At 37.6% G+C, this 24,509-nt stretch overlaps 1 pseudogene; it reads left to right on the top strand.

Moving 5' to 3' along the window:
* The first annotated feature begins 872 nt into the window (after positions 1-872).
* LOC116898386 overlaps positions 873-24,509 on the top strand; it is a 66,415-nt pseudogene continuing 42,778 nt past the window's right edge.

Raw genomic sequence — 24,509 nt, forward strand, 5'->3', positions numbered from 1 at the left:
TTTGGAAATGTATGCTTTAATGTGATTCTAAGTAAGTGGATAGATCAATATAACTTCTATAGTTTGTCTATTTCTTTCAAGCAATACATATATTTCCTTTTTTTATTTACCTCAGAGGAAGAATAAACACATCAAAGCAAATAGTGTCATAACGTTAATGGTGTTACTTTTTTATGTAAAAGAAAATATATCAACTACTCCTCTGAAATGATATTGTACAATAACATTAATTGAAAAATTAGTCATACCCTTCTGATCTGAACCAGTGACCTGAGCAGATATTGGGCTCTGCCTCCACACCTACTCTCACAACACCTAGAAGAAGCCCAAGTGCTCTAACACACTTAGGCACAGAGGGGAGAAGGTAACAACACCTGAACAACAATTGGAGTACTTGGGTCCCCCAGGATCCAGGGCCATGGGACCTATGCCCAGCAAGGGATGTGGGTCCCTTCCAATCGTAACCCGTGCTCTGAGCAGACCTTGGGTGCTGGCTCTGCACCAAATACCACAACACCCAGAGGAAGCCAAGCTCCCAGGTGCTCTAAAACACCCAGTAGAGCAGAGGATCCCGGGCACAGCTGGACTCTGAGGAGTTCTGACACAACCAGAATCACAGGAGAGACAGGCTGTAGTCAGAGACAGCAATGCCAGGTAACACTCGAGATTACCAGATGGTAAGGGGCAAGCACAGGAACAAAAGCAACAGAAACCAAAGCTACTTGGCAACATCAGAACCCAGTTCTCCCACTATAGCAAGTCCTGGACACCCCATCACAACAAAAAAAAATAAGATTTGGATTAAAAATCATGTCTCATGATGATGATAGAGGACTTTAGGAAGGACGTATTAAAGAAATACAGGAGAGTTCATGAGGGTGTGGTTGCTTGGTCCTGTCCAAAGGCACCAGCTTAGTACCATTACTAATTCTGAGGAGTTTCCACCTTCCTTGTCACCACCACTACCGCCCCCCTCCTCTCCATTGTCAGGTGCCTCCTCTTCATCCCTCAGCAAGCAGGTGAGTTTGGACTGACAGGGTTAAGCCAGAGCCATGGTCCAACAGTAGAACCCATGGAGCAAGTAGAGCTGCAGATCTGAGACACTGCATTTTCATTAACTCACTTCGTGACGCCACATCTGCGGTATCAGCTCAAGTGGAAGAACTTGCCCTTGAATGTACAGGAAATGAACGTTTCCTTAAAAAGTGGTGAGACCTCCTGAAAGAAGGCTCTGGTTCCCTGAAATCCGACACCTGTCTCCAGGCATTTATACTGAGAATGAAATTCTTCTTGGTATTCTTGACTTTGTGGAAGCAGAATACTGGGCTCTCTTATTTGCTTATGTGTTTTCTCTGATATGGCAGTATTTACATTAAAAGCTTTCGGCCCTCTAAGCTTTTGTAGACTCTTGAATGAGAACGAATTCCGTCCGTAAGTAACTGTCATCACAGTGCCTCTTTGCCAACCAGATCATTAATTGTTTTGTGAGAAGATGACAAAAATTTTTGAGTTGGGAGTTGACCTGGGTGTGCCTCCTGAGGCAGGCGATGAAGATTTCAGATGCATGGTCCAGCCCCACAGGACACCGACTCTGAGACTGGTGGTGGCTCTTAGTTTACTCCCCTTATCCCAAAACCCACAGCCACATTACATAGCCCTCACTGTGAATAAGACTCAATGACTATGACTTAAAGCAACTTTTGATTCCTATTCTTTAGGACGAAGACTTTCTCTAAGAAAATTGTATGAGTCTAAACTTCATTGACTCGAAGGAAAAATACACAATTTTTTTTCATTTTTTTTATCTTTTTTTTTATTAACTTGAGTATTTCTTATTTACATTTCGAATGTTATTCCCTTTCCCAGTTTCCGGGCAAATATCCCCCTAATCCCTCCCCCTCCCCTTCTTTATGGTTGTTCTCCTCCCCATCCTCCCCCCATTGCCGCTCTCCCCCCCAACAATCACGTTCACTGGGGGTTCAGTCTTAGCAGGACCAAGGGCATTCCCTTCCACAGGTGATTTTACTAGAATATTCATTGCTACCTATGAGGTCAGAGTCCAGGGTCAGTCCATGTATAGTCTTTAGGTAGTGGCTTAGTCCCTGGAAGCTCTGGCTGCTTAGCATTGTTGTTCATAAGGGGTCTCGAGCCCCTTCAAGCTTTCCAGTTCTTTCTCCGATTCCTTCAATGGGGGTCCTGTTCTCAGTTCAGTGGTTTGCTGCTGGCATTCGCCTCTGTATTTGCTGTATTCTGGCTGTGTCTCTCAGGAGGGATCTACATCTGGCTCCTGTCAGCCTGCACTTCTTTGCTTCATCCATCTTGTCTAATTGGGTGGCTGTATATGTATGGACCACATGTGGGGCAGGCTCTGAATGGGTGTTCCTTCTGTCTCTGTTTTAATCTTTGCCTCTCTATTCCCTGCCAAGGGTATTCTTGCTCCCCTTTTAAAGAAGGAGTGAAGCATTCACATTTTGATCATCCGTCTTGAGTTTCATGTGTTCTAAGCATCTAGGGCAATTCAAGCATTTGGGCTAATAGCCACTTATCAATGAGTGCATACCATGTGTCTTTTTCTGTGATTGGGTTACCTCACTCAGGATGATATTTTCCAGTTCCATTCATTTGCCTATGAATTTCATAAAGTCATTGTTTTTGATAGCTGAGTAATATTCCATTGTGTAGATGCACCACATTTTCTGTATCCATTCCTCTGTTGAAGGGCATCTGGGATCTTTCCAGCTTCTGGCTATTATAAATAAGGCTGCTATGAACATAGTGGAGCTCGTGTCTTTGTTATAAGTTGGGGCATCTTTTGGGTATATGCCCAAGAGAGGTATAGCTGGACCCTCAGGTAGTTCAATGTCCAATTTTCTGAGGAACCTGCAGACTGATTTCCAGAATGGTTGTACCAGTCTGCAATCCCACCAGCAATGGAGGAGTGTTCCTCTTTCTCCAAATCCTCGCCAGCATTTGTTGTCACCTGAGTTTTTGATCTTAGCCATTCTCACTGGTGTGAGGTGAAATCTCAGGGTTCTTTTGATTTGCATTTCCCTTATGACTAAAGACTTTGAACATTTCTTTAGCCATGTGTTTCTTAGCCATTCAGCATTCCTCAGCTGTGTATTCTTTGTTTAGCTCTGAACCCCATTTTTTAATAGGGTTATTTGTCTCCCTGCAGTCTAACTTCTTGAGTTCTTTGTATATTTTGGATATAAGCCCTCTACCTGTTGTAGGATTGGTAAAGATCTTTTCCCAATCTGTTGGTTGCCGTTTTCTCCTAACCACAGTGTCCTTTGCCTTACAAAAGCTTTCCAGTGTTATTAGATCCCATTTGTCAATTCTTGATCTTAGAGCATAAGCCATTGGTGTTTGGTTCAGGAAATTTTCTCCAGTGCCCGTGTGTTCAAGATGCTTCCCCACTTTTTCTTCTATTAGTTTGAGTGTATCTAGTTTGATGTGGAGATCCTTTGATGTCCCACGCACGACTTTCCGCCGGCAAGAAGCACGCGAGACATAGAAATTCTTACTATGAGTGACTTTTATTCCTGTCTATTCCTCTCTCATGGTGGAAGCCCCACTTGCTTGTATCAGGCCCTCTATTTATCCCGTGTATAATGCAGCACCCACACCCTGATTGGTTGCTTATTCATGACCTCATCAAATACGCCCGGAAATGGGCAAAGACCTGGCATGAAGGCACTCTAGCATTTTATGCACATGATAATCTCCCCCATAGGGAGCCGACTTGTCTTGATAAGGCTAGCGCCATCTTGCTGACCTGGCCTTCCACGTGGGGCCCAGTGGAAATAAGCGCCATCTAGTGGTGGCGAATGTTATTGATGACCCTCTACATCTCACCCTTTTATTTATAAATTTTATAGCAGTCATGATCACCCATATCGCGTGCAATGAGGAAAAACCTCAGCGATGTGCAGGGGGCTGATCAAAGGAAATCACTGAGTCTCTCTCAATCCCAGTGCAAATCCACAGATCTATGGGGTGCAAGAGCAGAGAACTCAGAATACAGAGAGAGACCCTCTCCTCCCAGTGCAAATGGACCCACAGGTCCTTGGGGTGCAGGAGCAGGAACTCAGATACAGAGTAAGTCCTGAACAAGATAACCAAATTCAGTAGGGAGGCCCTTTGTACAATGGCCACAAGTGCTTGAGTGAATAACGCCTTGTCACATTATTGTTGAGGTCTGAGTTTGCAAACCAACCATGGTATGAATACTGATCCCCAGCATAGGGCTGTATCAAACAGAGAGCCACTCCCGATAATGTGTGGCACCTCATTTGGTCCTCCTCAGCTTGCCACCAAGGGCCATGGTCAAGCCCACTCCTATAATGAAATTTAAATTCCCAATTGTTAGTAACTTCTCCAGAAAGTTCACCCACTGTACTTGTCTAACAATAGATTGGTGGAGATAACTCCAGACACTGCAGACAATGTCTGCAGCTGTAATGCTGCTACAATAGCAGCCGAAAGTGTCAAGGTCTTTTTCAGGACAGTTCAGGATCAGTCATTTTTCTCTGGAACAACCAGCAAACAATGGAACCAAATTCTGAGATCTGTATGACCAGGACAGAGTTCTCCAGTCATTGTAGCTTTACACAGGTGGCTTTCTGTGAAGCTACAGTCTGTCAAAATGGCAACACCAGTTACCAGTTAAGGCAGCAAGAGTCACCAGGAAATGAAGGGACAGGGGTAACAGCTGGAGTCAGCAAGCAGCAGTGTACAGAGTCTGAGCGTAGGGCCAGTGGACGGGAACACGCATGGTAACACTGACTGCAACAACGGCAAATTTCTGTGATGACAAAAGGTGAAGGGGGATCTTCCGCCTTCCTTTCAGAACAGAGGAATGACTCTAGGGACCAACCACGATAGCTGAATCTTCATGTAACCAGGATCAGCAAGTCTCAGCAACCACCCAGCAGCTGGCACACTCTTGTAGCATCCTGTAGAAAAAACAAACATTCCCTCTTCCCCATATAAAATATCTGGACAGGATCATGTCAATATGGATCTCTCTCACCTAGGCAGAAGTATGTGCCTAGTTGTAGGTGCCATAAACTTTGGCATCAAAATTTAAAAATTAAAATAAAAGGAGCATATTTTAGAATACAGGGAATAACTCCCCTTTAGAATACAGGGAATAACTCCCCCTATTTATTTATTAAAATTGTTAAAATATTGTTTATTAAGATAAGTCCTCGAGGATTAAATTGAGGACACTGAGCACTTGTATTTATAATTTGACTTGTATACCAAATTATTGTCTCCAGCATTATTGTTTTGGATATATAAAGAATGAGATTTTTTCACTAATTTTTCTTATGTAAGGCCTAATCTGTCTGGTATCTGTCCTCCCTAGTTAAGGAGTCTAGACAATCCAGTTTGAGTTCTTAAATGTCCTATAAAGGAACAGTATTTAGTGTTCTTAACCACTAAGCCATCTCTCCAGCACCTCACAAACTTTATTTACCTAAACATAAGCATTAATTAGAAATGTCAAATCCTGTAAACAAGGTCCAGATTTAGCCTTATTAGAAATCTGAGTTGGCAGGGTGAGGCTGGGCGTTGAAAGTAAGCAAATGGAGTCTTCCTCTTTTCGTGTGGGTGTGTTATCAACTCCATTATCATTTTCTAATAGCTGCGCCTATGGTTTTGTTTAGTTCTCTGAGCCAGAGCACTGAAAGGACAGTGAGTTGTCAGACAATTTACACTGGAATCACTCACTGATTTCAAGTAGAAAACCTGTCTCAATAAAGCGTTAGTAATTGTAAAAAATTTGAGGGCTAGTAGTATCTAAAAGATAAAACCTTTTAATCAATTTGTAAACCTACAAGTCACACATTGGCTATCGGTATGTGAAGTGAAAGCTTGATTTTTTAACATTTTAAAAACAATGGCTAAAGCATGAAATTAATAATCTGTGCTGAAGCAGCAGAAACTCAAGAGAATAAACAAGTGATCTAATCATATCTGTAGCCTTTTCATTAGATGAAAAAAACTCTAAGCGCATTTTTTCTATGGGTAAAATATGCACAAATATGTAGGAAGTACAAAAGCATGTAAAAAGTAAAATTATCAATTTTGTCTGAAAAATTTGTATAAGTGATAGGCCAAATATCAGTATTTTGTAATAACCAATTAACTGTTGTTGGAAACAAGATATGTTTCACCAGGTTTCTTTTAAATACTTCTATGACTCCAGTCCACAACTCTGTGCTAAAACAGCTGAAGCTTTATCTCCAATGTGTATAACAAAGACCCTAAGTCCTCTGGTAAGGTGAGGTGCCAGCCAATTAACATCCTTAGAAGTTTAACATTAGCTTGAATATTCTTTTGGAGTAGTGTAACAGCTACTCCCCAAATATTAAAGCTCATTCTGAGAGCAAATGTTTGTAGTAAAAATTTCCATATATACTGAAAGATTTAATGTTCTAACTTCTTACATTGAAGAAGCAACAAAATTATATAATATAAGGCTGTTAGCCACTTTTAATGATATCACTCTATGGGCTCTCTAAAATTATAAGCAAGCTCACAAAATAAAAACTCACAATCGCCAGGATGTAAACAAACTGCATAAAAACAATCCTCTAAATCTATCTTGAAATGGCAGTTGGAGTAAGCAAACTGGCTGTAATGCTCTCACAAGTTCTAAAACCTCATCAGTCCTTCGTAAATCTTGTAACAATCGCTACCTGTTTGATTTTTTCTTCAATTATAAATAAATTTGAGTTAGTCAATGTAACACTGGCAATCCTTAATCACAATCTTAAATTCTCCTTGTAACAGCAGACCACCACCACAAGGTCACCTGAGCTCTTAGTATGTGACTAGGCAGCTGTTCTCCGGGCAGTGGAAATTAGCATTAGAATACAGATAACTTCAGGGCAAGCCACACCTATGGAAAGCAAAACTCAACCCCCAACAACAATTTAGTCTGATCTCCAAGGCAACACAAGTCTATCTATTATATTTGTAAAGTTTGACTATCAATTCTACATTTGAACGCACAATGGCGCGGTCTTCAATACCTTTCCAAAACATTTCCTAAATTCCTTTAGCAGCCTTGTTTCTAACATAAGGATTCCATAAAAACATTACCTCAATTTAGACCTGTCTCACTAGGGTGGCCCAATGTCACGTGTATCTAGAATTACTTCATCTAAATTACAGTTTTAAGCCAACTTTCTGTTACCAATATTATACCTTTTTAACCATATCCAATAACTTGAAAGCCAATAGTCCACAACCAAAGGCAAGCAGAGAGCATATTTATACATTTAAAACCAATGAGAAACAAAATTAGTGGCTACACATATCAAACACCATTTTTTACCTTTTTAGCTATGATTTTAAGAGATGCACCTTGTCACCTGTTGAGTCAATTAACCAGTCAGGGATTTTTCTAAGAGAAACAGCTATCAACTCTTGTACCAAAAAAAGGCTGAAAGCTGTTGGCGCCTTTAAGATCAGCCCATGTGGGCGCAGCCAGCTTCTAAAGCCGGCTCCTCCAGCTAATCTAGACACCTGGCTCTAGGCACAGGGCTTTAAAGAACTGATTGAACTGTTTTTTATTCATTTGTTCCTTTTGAAACAATTAAAACCAAGTCAAAGGTGTGTCGACCCGGCAGATAAGGTTTTACCATTTTTTTTTGAACATGAAACGTAAAACATTTAAACAACGAGAAACAAAAATCACAGACATAAACTGACAGACACGGAGACATCCTGGTGCACCAGAGACAAACAATAGACAAAAAGAGGGAAAAAACCAGATGGTGTTCCGGTGACTATCCACTCGGGTGGAGTTGATAGGCGATGGATCGTCTCAATTCCTGGACTAGTCCGCAACGTGTTGAAACCCAATTCCTGTAAGATACTAAGATATATTATCTGAAGCGGCACAACCGACATTTGCCAATGGTATGGAAGTGAAACACAGCCCTGAATAATTTTATTCACAACCCAATTACATTAACTCTATCAGGCTGTGGACGGGCACTGAGATGTCCTTTTGTTTGATTCTCCTGAATAAATTTTCAGGCGGTCTGCCTCGATCAAATCTGATCAGCATGACTCTGTAAAGCTGTCGAGTCAGCGCCTCAGACGATATTTGCTTCGAGCGGCCCTGAACTTAAATACATTTTTATAAGCACCAAGACAAAGTTTTTCTGCCAACATACTGTTTCCTTTTACCTCCTCCCTTCTCTACCGGGGCATTCTTTCCCAATGTTTCACCTCGAATTGGAGGGGACTGTTACTTTGAGATCGATCAACTTCCTTTTCTCGTTGCAACTTTTCACTACCCCCTGTTTCTGACCATCTTTTTTCTTTCCCCGCGCTCTCAGGCTTTGTTGTTTTAACTGAGAAGTTCCCCGCGACCTCTGAAGCCGTTGGTGGTAGCTAGAAACTCAAGGTCAATAGAAAAAGCCGAGGGTTGCCAGAGCAACCCCAGCGTACATCCTGCCAGCGTCCGGCAGTGGTAAAGTTGGAGCAGATCAAGCCAGCTCATGGTCTCTCAGGGTCTTACCCCACTCATAGCTTCTGAATTTCTCCCACGAAATGGAGGCTTCCCGTGCATGTTGAGCATGTTTTTATCAGGGTTTCTTGGCACCAGATGTCCCATTCGACTTTCGCTGTGCAAGAAGCCGAGACATAGAAATTCTTACTATGAGTGACTTTTATTCCTGTCTATTCCTCTCTTTGTGGAAGCCCCACTTGCGGCCAGGCCTCTATTTATCCCCCCGGTGTGCACCCACACCTGATTGGTTGCTTATTCGGCCTCATCAGGTACGCCCGGAAATGGGCAAAGACCTGGCATGAAGGCACTCCTGGCACATCCACAGATAATCTCCCATAGGGAGCCGGCTTGTCGGTAAAGGCTAAGCGCCATCTTGACTGACCTGGCCTTCCACGTGGGGCGCAGTGGAAGCCAGCGCCATCTAGTGGTGGCGAATGTTATTGCGGCCCTCTACACTTTGACACACGTGGACTTAAGCTTTGTACAGGGTGATAACCATGGATCAATCTGAATTCTTCTACATGCTGACCTCCAGTTGAACCATCACAATTTGTTGAAAATGCTATCTTTTTTCCATTGGATGGGTTTGGCTCCTTTGTCAAAAATCAAGTCACCGTAGGTGTGTGGGTTCATTTCTGGGTCTTCAATTCTATTCCATTGGTCTATCTGTTTGTCTCTGTACCAATACCATGCAGTTTTTATCACTATTGCTCTGTAATACTGCTTGAGTTCAGGGATAGTGAATCCCCCTGAAGTCCTTTTATTGTTGAGAATAGTTTTAGCTATCCTGGTTTTTTTGTTATTCCAGATGAATTTGCAAATTGTTCTGTCTAACTCTCTGAAGAATTGGATTGGTAGTTTGATGGGGATTGCATTGAATCTGTAGATCGCTTTTCGTAAAATGGCAATTTTTACTATATTAATCCTGCCAATCCATGAGCATTGGAGATCTTTCCATCTTCTGAGGTCTTCTTCAATTTCTTTCTTCAGAGGCTTGAAGTTCTTATTGTGCAGATCTTTTACTTGCTTGGTTAAAGTCACACCGAGGTACTTTATATTATTTGGGACTGTTATGAAGGGTGTCGTTTCCCTAATTTCTTTCTCGGCTTATTTCTCTTTTGCGTAGAGGAAGGCTACTGATTTCTTTGAGTTAATTTTATACCCAGCCACTTTGCTGAAGTTGTTTATCAGCTTTAGTAGTTCTCTGGTGGAACTTTTGGGATCACTTAAATATACTCTCATATCATCTGCAAATAGTGATATTTTGACTTCTTCTTTTCCGATCTGTATCCCCTTGATCTCCTTTTGTTGCCTGATTGCTCTGGCTAGAACTTCAAGAACTATATTGAATGAGTAGGGAGAGAGTAGGCATCCTTATCTAGTCCCTGATTTTAGTGGGATTGCTTCAAGTTTCTCTCCATTTAATTTAATGTTAGCAACTGGTTTGCTGTATATGGCTTTTACTATGTTAGGTATGGACCCTGTATTCCTATTCTTTCCAGAACTTTTATCATGAAGTGGTGTTGAATTTTGTCAAGTGCTTTCTCAGCATCTAATGAAATGATCATGTGGTTTTGTTCTTTCAGTTTGTTTATATAATGGATTACGTTGATGGTTTTCCGTATATTAAACCATCCCTGCATGGCTGGGATGAAGCCTACTTGATCATGGTGTGGATGATTGTTTTGATGTGCTCTTGGATTTGGTTTGCCAGAATTTTATTGAGTATTTTTGCATAGATATTCATAAGGGAAATTGGTCTGAAGTTCTGTTTCTTTGTTGGGTCTTTGTGTGGTTTAGGTATAAGAGTAATTGTGGCTTCATAGAAGGAATTTGGTAGCACTCCATGTGTTTCAATTTTGTGGAATAGTTTGGATAGTATTGGTGTGAGGTCTTCTATTTCTGTAGGAATTGGGGGGTTGTTTAAATGGTTTATCTGTTCCTGATTTAACTTCAGTACCTCGTATCTTTCAAGAAATTGTCCATTTCCTGCAGATTTTCAAGTTTTGTTGAATATAGGCTTTTGTAGTAGGATCTAATGATTTTTTTTAATTTCCTCTGATTCTCTAATTATGTCTCCCTTTTCATTTCTGATTTTGTTAATTTGGATACACTCTCTGTGTCCTTTCGTTATTCTGGCTAAGGGTTTATCTATCTTGTTGATTTTCTCTAAGAACCAACTTTTGGTTCTGTTGATTCTTTGTATGGTCCTTTTTGTTTCTACTTGGTTGATTTCAGCTCTGAGTTTGATTATTTTCTGCCTTCTACTCCTCCTGGGTGTATTTGCTTCTTTCTGTTCTAGAGCTTTAAGGTGTGCTGTCAAGCTGCTGACGTATGTTCTCTCCTGTTTCTTTCTGCAGGCACTCAGAGCTATGAGTTTTCCTCTTAGCACAGCTTTCATTGTATCCCATAAGTTTGGGTATGTTGTACCTTCATTTTCATTAAATTCTAAGAAGTCTTTTATTTCTTTCTTTATTTCTTCCTTGACCAAGTTATCATTGAGTAGAGCATTGTTCAACTTCCATGTGTATGTGTGCGTTCTTCCCTTATTGTTATTGAAGACCAGCTTTAGCCCGTGGTGGTCTGATAGGATGCATGAGATTATTTCTATCTTTCTGTATCTGTTGAGGCCTGTTTTATCACCAATTATATGGTCAATTTTGGAGAAAGTACCATGAGGTGCTGAAAAGTATGTATATCCTTTTGCTTTAGGATAGAATGTTCTATAAATATCTGTTAAGTCCATTTGGTTCATGACTTCTTAGTCTGTCTATGTCTCTGTTTAATGTCTGTTTCCATGATCTGTCCATTGATGAGAGTGGGGTGTTGAAATCTCCTACTATTATTGTATGAGGTGCCATGTGTGTTTTGAGCTTTAGTAAGGTTTCTTTTATGTATGTAGGTGCCCTTGTATTTGGAGCATAGATATTTATGATTGAGAGTTCATCTTGGTGGATTTTTCCTTTGATGAATATGTGTCCTTCCTTATCTTTTTTGATGACTTTTAGTTGAAAATAGATTTTATTCAGTATTAGAATGGCTACTCCATCTTGCTTCTTCCGACCATTTGCTTGGAAAGTTGTTTTCCAGCCTTTCACTCTGAGGTAGTATCTGTCTTTGTCTCTGAGGTGTGTTTCCTGTAGGCAGCAGAATGCAGGGTCCTCATTGTGTATCCAGTTTATTAATCTATGTCTTTTTATTGGGGAGTTGAAACCATTGATGTTGAGAGATATTAAGGAATAGTGCTTATTGCTTCCTGTTATATTCATATTTGGATGTGAAATTATGTTTGTGTGCTTTTCTTCTCTTTGTTTTTTTGCCAAGATGATTAGTTTCTTGCTTTTTCTAGGGTGTAGCTTGCCTCCTTATGGTGGGCTTTACCATTCATTATCCTTTGTAGCGCTACATTTGTAGAAAGATATTGTGTAAATTTGGTTTAGTCATGGAATATCTTGGTTTCTCCATCTATGTTAATTGAGAGTCTAGGTGCTATTTATGCAAGCACATAATAACCTAGGGTCAAGGCCTGTGTGGTCTGTAGTTTTGGATATCCTTGGTAATACATCTGTAAATTTGGTATGTCGCCCATTAAAATGTCCTGTGTTCCCTTCATTTAAAATTTATTTTTTAGCTCCCTTTTGATGTCATTAATTTTTTCCTGTATACTGTATGAAAGTTAATCTTCTTAATATATGTACTGACACAATTTATCAGCTCATGCAAATTCCTTGACCCTAGCTTTCTCTCGTCCTTATTTTTTCATCTCCAGTACCTCTGCCTCCTTATATCTGTCATTTTGGGTCAGTTGACATGAAATTGTAAACAATAAAATATTGAAAACTCATATGGGCATTATGATTATGCAATTTGATATTCATATATAAATTAGAACTGTGATTATTTTTCCCACTTGAAAGAAACTATGCATGTCCTTCATTTTGAGCACACAGCTCTCTACATAGATACTCATTGCTATTAGTAGTAGTAGTAATAAATGTTTAGTGTAGAGGGAATAGGTGTAAGTAAAAACAGGTTAAGAAGACATGATATATTAATATAAACAGATTGATTAATGAAATCATAAATAGATGATAGATAGGGAGCCAATAGTCATATTGCTCTATACATACCTTTAATTTCAAAGGCAGTATTGTAATTTCTTCCCTATTGGGACTGCTGCTTTTTCTGCCTTAGTAATGATTTCAGTTCGTTTATTTGCATGAGTGCTAACGTCTTATACTCATTTACTGAATACTTACTCTACCTTAAGTTTCAATTACTTCCTGCCATTTTATCAGATACAACTCTGTTTTGCTTTAGGCTCCCGCAATTAATCTCTAAATGATTGACTTGAAGTATCCATTATTTTATATCTGGCACCAATTGTTTTCCCAAGCTTGAGACACCTTGCAATCCCATACATTCAGAATATATATTGCTTCCAATACTCTCATCATTCATATTGGCTTATATATTTTCTTCTTTCCCCTTTACATATAATCTGAAGCAAAATTTAAATTATGTATAAGAAACTAGTAGTAGTAATGTTCTTAGTGAATTTGTCATAAGATTACATTGAATCCATATCTTAAAATTTTAAATTGCCTTACAACAATTTCCCCAATCTAAATCTCAACATTATATCTATACCTATTAAACTCAGATTTTAGAAATATTCACATAAACACAGTACATTCTTTTCTAGTGAGAGTAAAATACATTCTCCTGAGATTTGCATGGGGTTTATTGTTCTCTGACTCTTCTACATACAACACAGAGCAGATGGGAAGCCCTCTACAATACTGAAGTCTATTTTTTTAAAATTACACTTGGCATTTGTCTTTTTGTTTTTGGGTTTTTTTTTTGTTTGTTTGTTTGTTTTGCTTTTTTTTTTTTTTGGAACTGAGGACCAAACCCAAAGCCTTGCACACTTGCTAGGGGTTTTCTGTTTTTAATTCATCATTTCCTTCATATTCTATGAACTCACACTATTTTTTAATTACTTATGTCTTGGAATATTTTTTCTCTCATTATTCTCCAAACCATCTCAAATGTATTACTTTTAAATTTAGTACAATACTAAATCTCTAATGTGTAGGATAGTCCATAAATTTTAAAATATTTGTTAAGTAAAACTACTTTGTCTGATTATATATATCTGCATCTGATCATGCAGAAATGTACAGAATGGAATATGAAACTCTTGAATGCTAATATTTTAAAGACTCAATTTATTTGCTGTTTTTTATTTTCTTTTACCTAGAAATATTACTTGTTTTTTAAAAGTATTATATTTGGTTTCCATAAACTAGTTTATGTTATGAGTTAATTGTTCTTTGTAACCTTATCACAGTAAAGGAATTACAGAAAAAATATACCATTACCAAATCTAAAGGTTTTTTGTTGCAGCTTAAAGGGATCATCATTTTCCATACAGAGATTCATTTTTTATTCTTTTAACTTTGAAATATACACAATTACCTGAGTATAATTAAGCCATTTGTTAAAATTGTCTTAATTCTTCCAGTCCCCATAAAAATGACAAATACGTACCTTGAATCTGTTTAGTCCTTTAATTATTCCCCATGTTTTAGATTACATAGTAAGGACTAGATCCATAAAATATTTTATGCACCATTTTCTTTTGAATTGTAAGTGCTTCCCTCAGATTAAATATTTCTGAATGAAAATTAAATAATTATGATGTGTAATCATTTCTAGGAAGCATCTTTCCTCTTGCTATTCACCACGCTATGCACAGTGTATGGTTTTATACGAACACTTTATTGCTGGTGAAATAAATATTTAAACTAATAAATTCCTACTCTTTCTTCTTTCTTTCTCTCTCTTTTCCTTTCATTCCTCCTTCCTTTCTTACATCTTAGAACATTAGAGATGTCAAAACAATAAGCATAAGTGTAGCATAGAATGAATTTGTTTTTTAATAAACTGTCAAATTTGAGAGTTTTAAAACAAATAAACATGCCGGAATGAAGTTACATAATTATATTTGTGAGTATTGAACACTTTGCTGATTCAGAAAAACTGTTTTACAAATGAAGACTATTCTCATTTTTGAATCAGTATGTCTGGAAATCTCTCCTATTAGTGGTAGGTAATTCTTTCTGTCTGTGTCCAGGTCTCCTCCTTTATGACTCTCTCTTTCATCAGTTGGATAGCACAGAAAGAGGGGAGGTGCTAGATCCTAAAGAAATATGTCTCTCAAGTGCATGTCTGGTGACACTTGGCCTGGGATCCCCCATGTATCCCAGGAACTGCAAAAGTGCTGTAGTCAGAGGATCCAGTTTATTTTTAATGATATTTATTTTTATCCCAAGTAATAAACAAGATTATCATAAAAAAGATTATTATGCACTATGAAATTAAAATTGTCTTTCTGGGTTTTATCATAATTTTCTTCTCTTTAAAAGCTACTTTTCAAAGTTTGAAAGGCAAGTCACATATCAGCAAAATTATTAAAGATGTATATATAAAACTGAAATTTTATAGTAATGTACATAAAAATTTACAATTTATTTGGAGAGAAATATTATTTTCTTTTTAATTTTATTTGTTATATTTATTTTTTTGCAGTCCAGTGCTCTTATTTTCTTTCTTTCTTTCCTTCTTTCATTCTTTCTTTCTTCCTTTCTTTCTTTCTTTCTTCCTTTCTTTCTTTTTGTAATTGGATTTTTTTTTAATTTACATTTCAAATGTTATTCCCTTTCCCAGTTTCCTGGACATAAGCCACCTAGCCCATCACTCTCTCCTTATATATATCTTCTTCCATCCACACCCTCTTCCTGCCCCCTCCCCAACATTCCCATTCATTGGGGGATCGAACCTTTGCAGAACCAAGGACTTCTTCCATTGATGCCCAACAAGGCCTTCCTCTGTACATATGCAGTTGGAGCCATGGGTCAGTCCATATATAGTCTTTGGGTGGTGGTTTAGTCACTGGAAGCTCTGGTTGGTTGGCACTGTTGTTCTTATGGGGTTGCAAGCTCCTTCAACTCTTTCAATTCTTCCTCTAATTCTTCCAATGGGAGTCCCGTTCTCAGTTCAGTGGTGTGTTGCTAGCATTCACTTCTGTATTGGACATGCTCTGGCTGTGTCTCCCAGGAGACAGCTATATCCAGTTCCTGTCAGCATGCCATTCTTAGCTTCATCAATCTTATTTAGTTTTGGTGTCTGTACATTTATGTGGCACATGTGGGGCAGGTTCTGAATGGCTGTTCCTTCAGTCGCTGCTCCAAACTCTGCCTCCATATCCCCTCCTATGAATATTTTCCTCCTTTTAAGAAGTAGTAAAGCATCCACACTTTGGTCATCCTTCTTCTTGAGCCTCATGTGCTCTGTCTATTATATCTTGGGTGATTCAAACTTTTGAGCTAATATCAGCTTATCAATGAGTACATACCATGTGTGGTTTTCTGTGATTGGGTTACCTCAGTCAGGATTATAGGATCTAGTTTTAAACACGTGGAGCTTTTAGGGAGCAATCTTACTACAGAACTGAAAGAATGAAAAAAGCCTTGTATTTGTAGACTGAGTTGTATATTTATGAAGTTCACACCCTTTCTCCAAAGGAAAATATAATACTGAGGAAATTGTATCAAAATACAAAACGGGTGAAAGATTTTCACCCTTATAGACATCCAGTGCACATCTAAACTGAGCTGGACGTACACTCTTTTGATGGCTTTCAGCCAGTGTCCTGCTTGTATACCCTTAGAACACTGAACCCTGTGGTGTGCTTCCATAACTTCCATATGAAACCTTCCTAATCATAATGGTCCCTTAAGGTTGTGTAGCCTTTTGGGGTCATAAGCAAATTATTATGTATTCAATAATACCAAAACCAAGCAGAGTGCTTTTTCACTTAAAACTGTAACAGTTCTCAAAAGGTAGCATTCTCCAAAAATTTCTGTTTCTCATTGGCCTTCTATCATTCTGGACTAAGTTAGCCTGTTCTAAATCATCATACACACACTCACACTGTAGTTACTGTTTTCTGTATAGCTGCTTTACAAACCACCAATCCTGAAGAGCTACTCACACTGCAGAACCACCTTACTGCACCCCTCCTGCTTTAGAAAGAACACTCTATTACAGAATTTATGGCAACTGTTTGCCTGTTTCATGGTGAATATTCTCCAACTTTTGACTCATATTTGAACTAAATCTGATTTACTTTCTCTGTCCTGTCCTTAATCACCCATTACCAGGCTCTGAGAAATGTATGATTAAGAAACAAGCCATCAATATGATTGTCCACTTATGATCACCTTCAACATAATGTGAATCATGTTCCTCTAGGATATAACTCAATATCTCGAGGAAACGTTAATGCATGCATGTGTTGTCACAAGGAAAAGTATAAAGTTAGAAAAACTCAGCCCTAATTGAGAAGGCACTAGAATCGTTTGTACACTATTTATTTTTTTCCTGTGTTTGCATCTCAGTTATGAGTAATGACATAGTTTCCATTACTGTCGTTATGAAGTTCTATGACAAAAGTTGCTCAAGGGAGAAACTGACAGGTGATTCAATGTTCAAGGTACAGATCTTTATACCAGGAAATTCAAATCACGAAGAGCTTGAAACAGCTAATCATGTGGCGTAACATTCAAGAAACAGAATGATGATGGTTACTCTCAGCGCCCCTTCTCAACTTTGTAGTTTAGGATTATGGCCGGTGAAAGGTGCCACCCAGAGTTAGAGATTATCCCAATCAAAACTTAAGCACTCTACACATAAAAGCCCATCTTCAAGATTATTTTAAATGTTGTCAAGATATTAATTAATATCAAGTTCATAATTAATAGTAACCATCATGGGTAATAAAATATGTAATCTTAAAAATACAAGTATAGCATGCTTGGTTGGATATTATAGTAGCATGCTATAATAATCCTATTTATAGGTAATACTTCCATCTAAATATTGATCTAATGTTCAAAGGATTAATTAATTAGTTAATTAATTAATTACATCACAAACGCTGCCACCCTCCTGGTCTCTCCTAACATCCGTTTGCCATTCTCCTTTGAGATGGTAGGGTCCTCTGGGAATCCCACTACCCTGGTGTATGAAGTCTCTGGAGGATTAGGTGCATCATCTCCCGCTGAGTACAGACAAAGTAGCCATGTTGCGAAAGGAAACCAAAGTCAGACTGCAGCTTTTAGGGACAGATCCTGCTCCAGTTTTTGGTGGACCTACACGGAGACTCAGGTGCATATGTATCCTGGGACTTGCTCAATCCCTTGTAAAGTCTTTGGTTGATGGCTCTGTCTTTGAGAGCTCCCAAGGTTCTAAGTTAGTTGACTCTGTTGGTCTTCCCCTGTGGTTCCTACCCCCTTGAGGGCCTTCAATCTTTCCCCTATTTTTCCTCGAGTCCCCACCTTCCACCCAGTGTTTGGACATTTGGGTATCTGCAACTTTTTCAGTCAGATGTTGGATATAGCCTCTCGGAAAACAGTTATACTCCTGTCTGCAAGCATAACCATATCATCAGTGTGTCAGGGACTGGTGCTTGGCCATGGGATGAGTCTCAGATTGGGACGGTTATTGGGTGGCCATTCCTTCAGTCTCTGTTGCATTTTTCTTCCTGAATTTCTTTTAGACAGGAAAAATTTTGGGTGGAAAATTTTGTGATTGAGTTGCTATCCCTACCCCTCCCCTTGGAGTCCTGCCTGGCTACGGAGCGACCTCTTCAGGTTCCATGTCCCCTCTTCTAGTTTTCTGGGCTTTTAAGGGTCAGCTGCATTGACTCCTGGAAGCTTCCCCATTGCAGGTCTCTGGACTTTCTAGACTATGCCCCTATCCTCTACCTCCAGGCCAGAGGAATGAATAAAAATGTTCAAAGGATTTTAACAAAAGAAGAAAATCTCAAACATTTTTTTAAACTGGAATATGAAACGTATTTGCCATTTTTTTCAAATATAATTTCCTCTTTTAGTCTAAGAACTTAAAATATATGTAAACAACTTTGGACTTTAAGTGTATAAGTCAAGCACCACTACACTGTAGGAAACCTGAGCAACTGAATAGAGCATGTGTCCTAGGACGGGTTATACCAATGCAAAGATTGATTTTACTTTAGACAACACGCTCTTTTTCTTTTTCTCTGCTTCCCACTGAGTTAGAACAATCTGTCAAAAATATACAGCAATTACTCATTTTTCAGCACAAATGTAATTTCATCCTTTAAGCGGATTCTATGTAATTTTTACTGTTTATGGAAATGTCACACGAAAGGGATCAATTTATCAGCTGAATAAACAAGTATGAATTCTTTTGCTTTTCTTCTTGAAAAGCTATCAGTAGATTTCACTGATAATTAATTATAGAATTGCAAAAAGTTAATCAGAAAAGTTAGAGATCTCTCATAGATAAATAAAAGTCACTTATAATATCTGTATATATTTAGCACAAAATTCTTTTGGAAAAATAATCAAACCTGCTGCATCTAGAAAAACCTAAACATCGTTTTCTTTAAAAACATTATTAATTTATGATTTCTTAAAGACAGTTTTTATAAGCATGCTCTTGCAAAACTACAAAAATTTAGAAAGCAATCTGGGTTTTGACTGCAAAGTCTTCCTATGTGTAATCTACTTAACGTGTGTTCTGTGGTTCCTCAAACACATGCAACTGTGGCTTAAAAGACCAAATGGCAGAAAAACAATACATTTTTTTTATTAGCCTGGGACCTTAGAAGAGTTAATGGAAAGAAAACTATTGCAAGTGACATTTTAACAAGTGAGGTTCTCAGCATAATTTTTATTTTAAAAGTCCCAGTGGTAGAACTGTGAGATTCTACAGTACCAAAGCAGAATTTTCTTTCATAAAACTTTAGCTATAACCGCACAATCCCGGAAATTTCTTTATATTTATTAACGTCCTAAATGGAAACTATGAACTCAGTAGCTTCCACCATTTATCTCTTATTTTCTGGATGAGCACTGTAATCAAAATTAAATTTGCTTTGAAAATTCTTTAGTAATGAAATAATACATCGCAAGAGCAAATTCCTCTTGTAGACCTCTTCAGAATCTGCATATTTTTCAGCACTCAAAAATGTCCCAAATGTCCAATAATTATATGTGCCATTGTACAAACTATGAAAGAAAACAGTTCATTTTTCTTCACTCACTTGTTCCTCTATTCATTTTTAAAATAATCAGTGACTATGACATGTCATTTACTGAGTATATAAAGATAGAGTCCTTGTTGTCAAGGAACGATTAAACACTTCTTCTATCCTTCAGAGATTTCATTGATGTTGAAATATATGACTGCCTTGATAATTTATATGTAATTGTTTATATCAGCTTCATAGAAAAATTCTGTCATATTTTATGCTCATTTGTGTTTATAGGCATGAAAGAGGAAAGTCTTTTTCCACACATACAAACACACACACTCTATAAACACCACAGCCTTATTTAGACATATGTCAGTGCTCTTCAAACTTTTGTCTGTTCACAAATTCATTAGAGGCTTACGTTAATGACATCCTCAATCACAGAGACATTTAGAGTTGTAGCTCTGATTTCAGATGAATTTAAAGATTACCTGATCCTCTGAGTAGATGTAATTGGTTGTATTTGATGGACCAGATGATGACGTGTTCCTAGGTAGATTGATAATTGCAGGCTTTCATGGTGTTGAGTAGCGTGTTAATGATCTGGCAGAAAAAGACTGCTAGGCCTTGCATACGCAAGTGACCCATGGCAACGGAAAGAAATGGAATCGGCAACATTTCACAGAATCTTCTCCATCTTACATTTGTCTTCATTGGCAATGGAGGTCAAACTCAACACTCACATTTTTAGAATTTTATCACTTAATTATTTTTGATATAAGGACACAGTAGAAATTGCTGTAGAACATGTAAACAACAAAAGCATTAATGATATGTTTAACAAGGATGTATTTCATGCTTCTAAATATCAGGTTTTCTTAGCAGTTCAGCTAATCATTAGATGTTTTACACTCTGAAAAATAAAGTGACCATAAATATGATTTTATAAGAAAAATAGCAACAATAATTTTGCAATGAATTCCGTGTAACTCAGAAATATATATAAGTCAAACTTACTTTGAGATCTTCATTCTTACCAACATGTGCCTTAACTGTGCAAAATGTCAAAGTTCTAAACATTTTGTTTATTTTAAAGTTATGTGCTAAAACATGAGCATTACCAAATTAATGAAAATTACATAATTTCAAAATTAATTATTTCATAAACTAAAAATATCCATGTACAATGAACTCTGAGGCATCATGATATTTTCAATCTTCTATCAACATTCAAGATAAATAAGAGTGATTTTAAAAAGAATTTAAAATAAGAGCTTATGGTTAAGATTCCGGCGTGAGACAAAACATTTTTGTAGACTTTTTTTGGTCTCATCTGTTTTCTTTGATTCCTTTTTTTAAAACTTGGCCTTTTGCTTCTATACCGTAGTTTTACATTTGGTGTTTTTATGAGTTGTATATGTATGTTTGTGTGTGTTTGTATATGTGCATTTCATTAATTTATTACTATTGTTTTAAAATCATAGTGTGTTTATTTTCATCTGCCTCTTGCTTTCTAAAGAGAGGAGAAAAATCTTTGGTTTTGGATGGCAGGGAAAGTGAGCAAAGATTACTGGCGGTGACAGGACAAGAAAGACCATGATGAGAATGTACTGTTCAAAATCTAACCTTCCTCTATCTTTCAGAATAATCCAAGCAATAACTCAAGTAGCCAACATCTATTCTATTGGGTAGGACCCCTTAATTTGCTCCACAAAGCCAAGTGAAAATTTATTGCAGTTCAAAATTCATTATAAACTTCTCACAGAGGCATTCAGAAAAAAGTATTTGGTAGAATAAAGCTGGCTTATAAAAGTCACCTTCCCACCCTTAAAGGAGAAATATTGTCTTATAAATGTGCATTTTGTTTCCAAATTTAACTATGTAGTTTTGTGAGTTTTTTGTCTTTTGTTCATTGCATACAAAAATCACCAATCTTTTGTATAGCCTTGTGGGGTTTTTGTTGTTGTTGTTTTGTTTTGTTTTGAAACATTGTTACTCTTGTACATGGTATCTCTTTACTCTCAATAGCACATGGCAATGTATTCTATGGTTATATATTTAATATCCTACTAAGGGATGATATTTGACTTTCAATAGAGGACCAAGATGAAAAATGAGTAATTGTGATATTTTGCATGTAGTTACAGTTTATGTGCATTGATATATTCCAGTTAAATATTCTCATTATAAATTTATTGTTCAGTTACTATGTATCTGTTACTTTGTGTATCTAATTTTATTTCATGTTGAAATCAGTAAACCATAATTCTCATAAATATTAAAACATTTACAGATTATTAACAGACATGAATTACATATTAAGATTGAATTTGACATTAATATGATAATGTTAATATAATTTAATAATTCCCCTATTTTACTCATTAAAACCAATCTTCACTACTGTTTATTGAAGTAACTAAAAATAAATGAAAAAATAATCTCTACAAATCATAGAAACCATCATCTTTAATGTAATTTATTTACACATATTTACTGAATAGAAGTATATTTTTTCCTTAAAATAATTAAAGAAATTTTAATAAAGAAATTAAAGATTAGTCAATTTTTTGCTAAATATATACAAATGTTAGTGTATTAAAAAGATTATTTTAATGACATAAACATATTATTCTATAAACAATTTTGCAATTTTGAAATTATAAATCTAGATTCAGCATATTTTCAGTTCATTTTCACTTATATTTTTAAGCAAAATAAAGGTCTTACGGAGTTAGATATACACAAAACTGACTAAAAACCCAAATTAATAATCTGATAATTTCAAATTTTTATTTCAATTGTTTACTTAAAAATCTTGAAGTCCACAAGTTGGACTGAGCTCCATCTAGAGCTCTATCTGTTTCCTTTGGCTGCTGGGTGGATCCTTTCAGAAGATAGTTATGCTAGGTTCTGGTCTTCACTCACAATAGAGTATCAATAATAGTTTCAAGAATTAATTCTTGTCCATAGGGTGAGTCTCAATCTCAGCCGGGCATTAGTTGGCTTTCCCCTCTGTTTCTCCTCTTTGTCCCTGAACATCTTTTAGGCAGGACACCTAATTGGTGGAAGCTTTTGTGGGTGAGTTGTTGTCTCTCTTGTTCCACTGGAAGTATTGCCTGTCTACAGTTGATGACCTCTTCAAACTCCATATCCCTAGTTACTAGGAGTCCCAGCTAGGGTCACCCAAAAAAGTCCTGAGAGGCTTTCCAGTCCCAGACCTGAGGGTAGTCTCAAAGATCTCCATTGATTTTCATTCTCTCTCCCAGCCCGCCCTGATGCCCTCGCCCCAGCTCCCTTCTCCATCCCCTATCCCACCCAGTTTCCTCCTTCCATCCACCTCTGTTGTCTGTTTTATTTCCCCTCTAAGAGTTGGGGAAAGGAGTAAGGGACCTGAAGAGGATAGGGACTCCACGGAGAGACCAACAAAGTCAACTAAATTGGACACTTGGCCACCAAGCAAAGAGTTAGCGTATTCTGGACCTAGGACTCCTGCACAGTAGAAGACCCCCTTGCTCTTTATGTGGGTCCCCCAACAACTGAAGCTGGGACAGTCTAAGGTTCTGTTACCTGTATGTAGATCTTGTTCTCTTTTCTGGGCCAGCTTGTCTGGCCTTAGTGGGAGAGGATGCTCCGATTCCTGCAGTGACGTGATATGAACGGTGAGATTGGAAAGGCCAGTGGAGCCGCCCAAAGGAAGAAGGGGAGAAGGGAATTGGAGGAAGATCTGTGTGAGGGGATTATAGGAGGAGAGAGGAGGCTGATATTGGGATGTAAAATGAATAAATTATTAAATGGATAAGAACGAGGAAAAAACCCACAAAATCCATCGACTTTTATTTTCTAAAATATGAAAAATGAATTAAACTGGATGAAGCTTCCAGAAGATAATATTGAATTCATCATGCTCTTTGTATAGTCTTTCTAAAAAAAAAAAGAAAACAAAACAAAAAACAAAATAAAACAAAAAATGTGTTAATTTTCAGGAACTGAGAATACAAATTAGAAGCAATAGAAAAAGTAAGATTTTAATAATTTTTGAAAATATAAAAGTTATGAGTATCATGAAAAAACTAAAATGCAGTTCCTCCTGAGGAGGATATTAAAACACTTAAACCATTTGCTACCAATTCAATACCTAGAGACAGGTAGTGTCTTAGAATACAACAATGTAACACAACTGGAACCAGGAAAACAGCCACACAGGAAGCATGCCTTGATGCCTCAGATAAAATTTGAACAGAGCTTATATTTAAATGTAAAATTTTACTTTTCTTCTTCCCCCCACAGACGACTTAGAGACAGTTTTACTTACATCTCTAACTTTAGCAATAGCAGATGAATTTAGAAATGAGTGCCCTGAATCTAGTCTTCCTATTTGTGACCTTAAGAATTCGAGTCTTCATTTTCAATGGAGGATTTGTTAGTTTATGAAAGGAAAAATGTTTATAGTCAGGACTCCTCCCTTCTTCAACTCTCAGATTATTGTTCTCCATTCACTTGAAGCTTCATTACTCCTTTTGAAAACAAGCATGTGGATGATTTCTCTTATGAAGCTGAAAAGTCCATAAAAGAAGATGTCTTTTTTTTTTTTTTCGTTTTTTCTTTATTAACTTGAGTATTTCTTATTTGCATTTCGAATGTTATTCCCTTTCCCGGTATCCAGGCCAACATCACCCTAACCCCTCCTGCTCCCCTTCTATATGAGTGTTCCCCTCCCATTACCGCCCTCCCCCCAACAATCACGTTCACTGGGGGTTCAGTTTTAGCAGGACCAAGGGCTTCCCCTTCCACTGGTGTCCTTACTAGGCTATTCATTGCTACCTATGAGGTTGGAGCCCAGGGTCAGTCCATGTATAGTCTTCCATAGTGGCTTAGTCCCTG

The sequence above is a fragment of the Rattus rattus genome, chromosome 4 (assembly GCF_011064425.1).
Source record: "Rattus rattus isolate New Zealand chromosome 4, Rrattus_CSIRO_v1, whole genome shotgun sequence".
Taxonomy (NCBI): domain Eukaryota; kingdom Metazoa; phylum Chordata; class Mammalia; order Rodentia; family Muridae; genus Rattus; species Rattus rattus.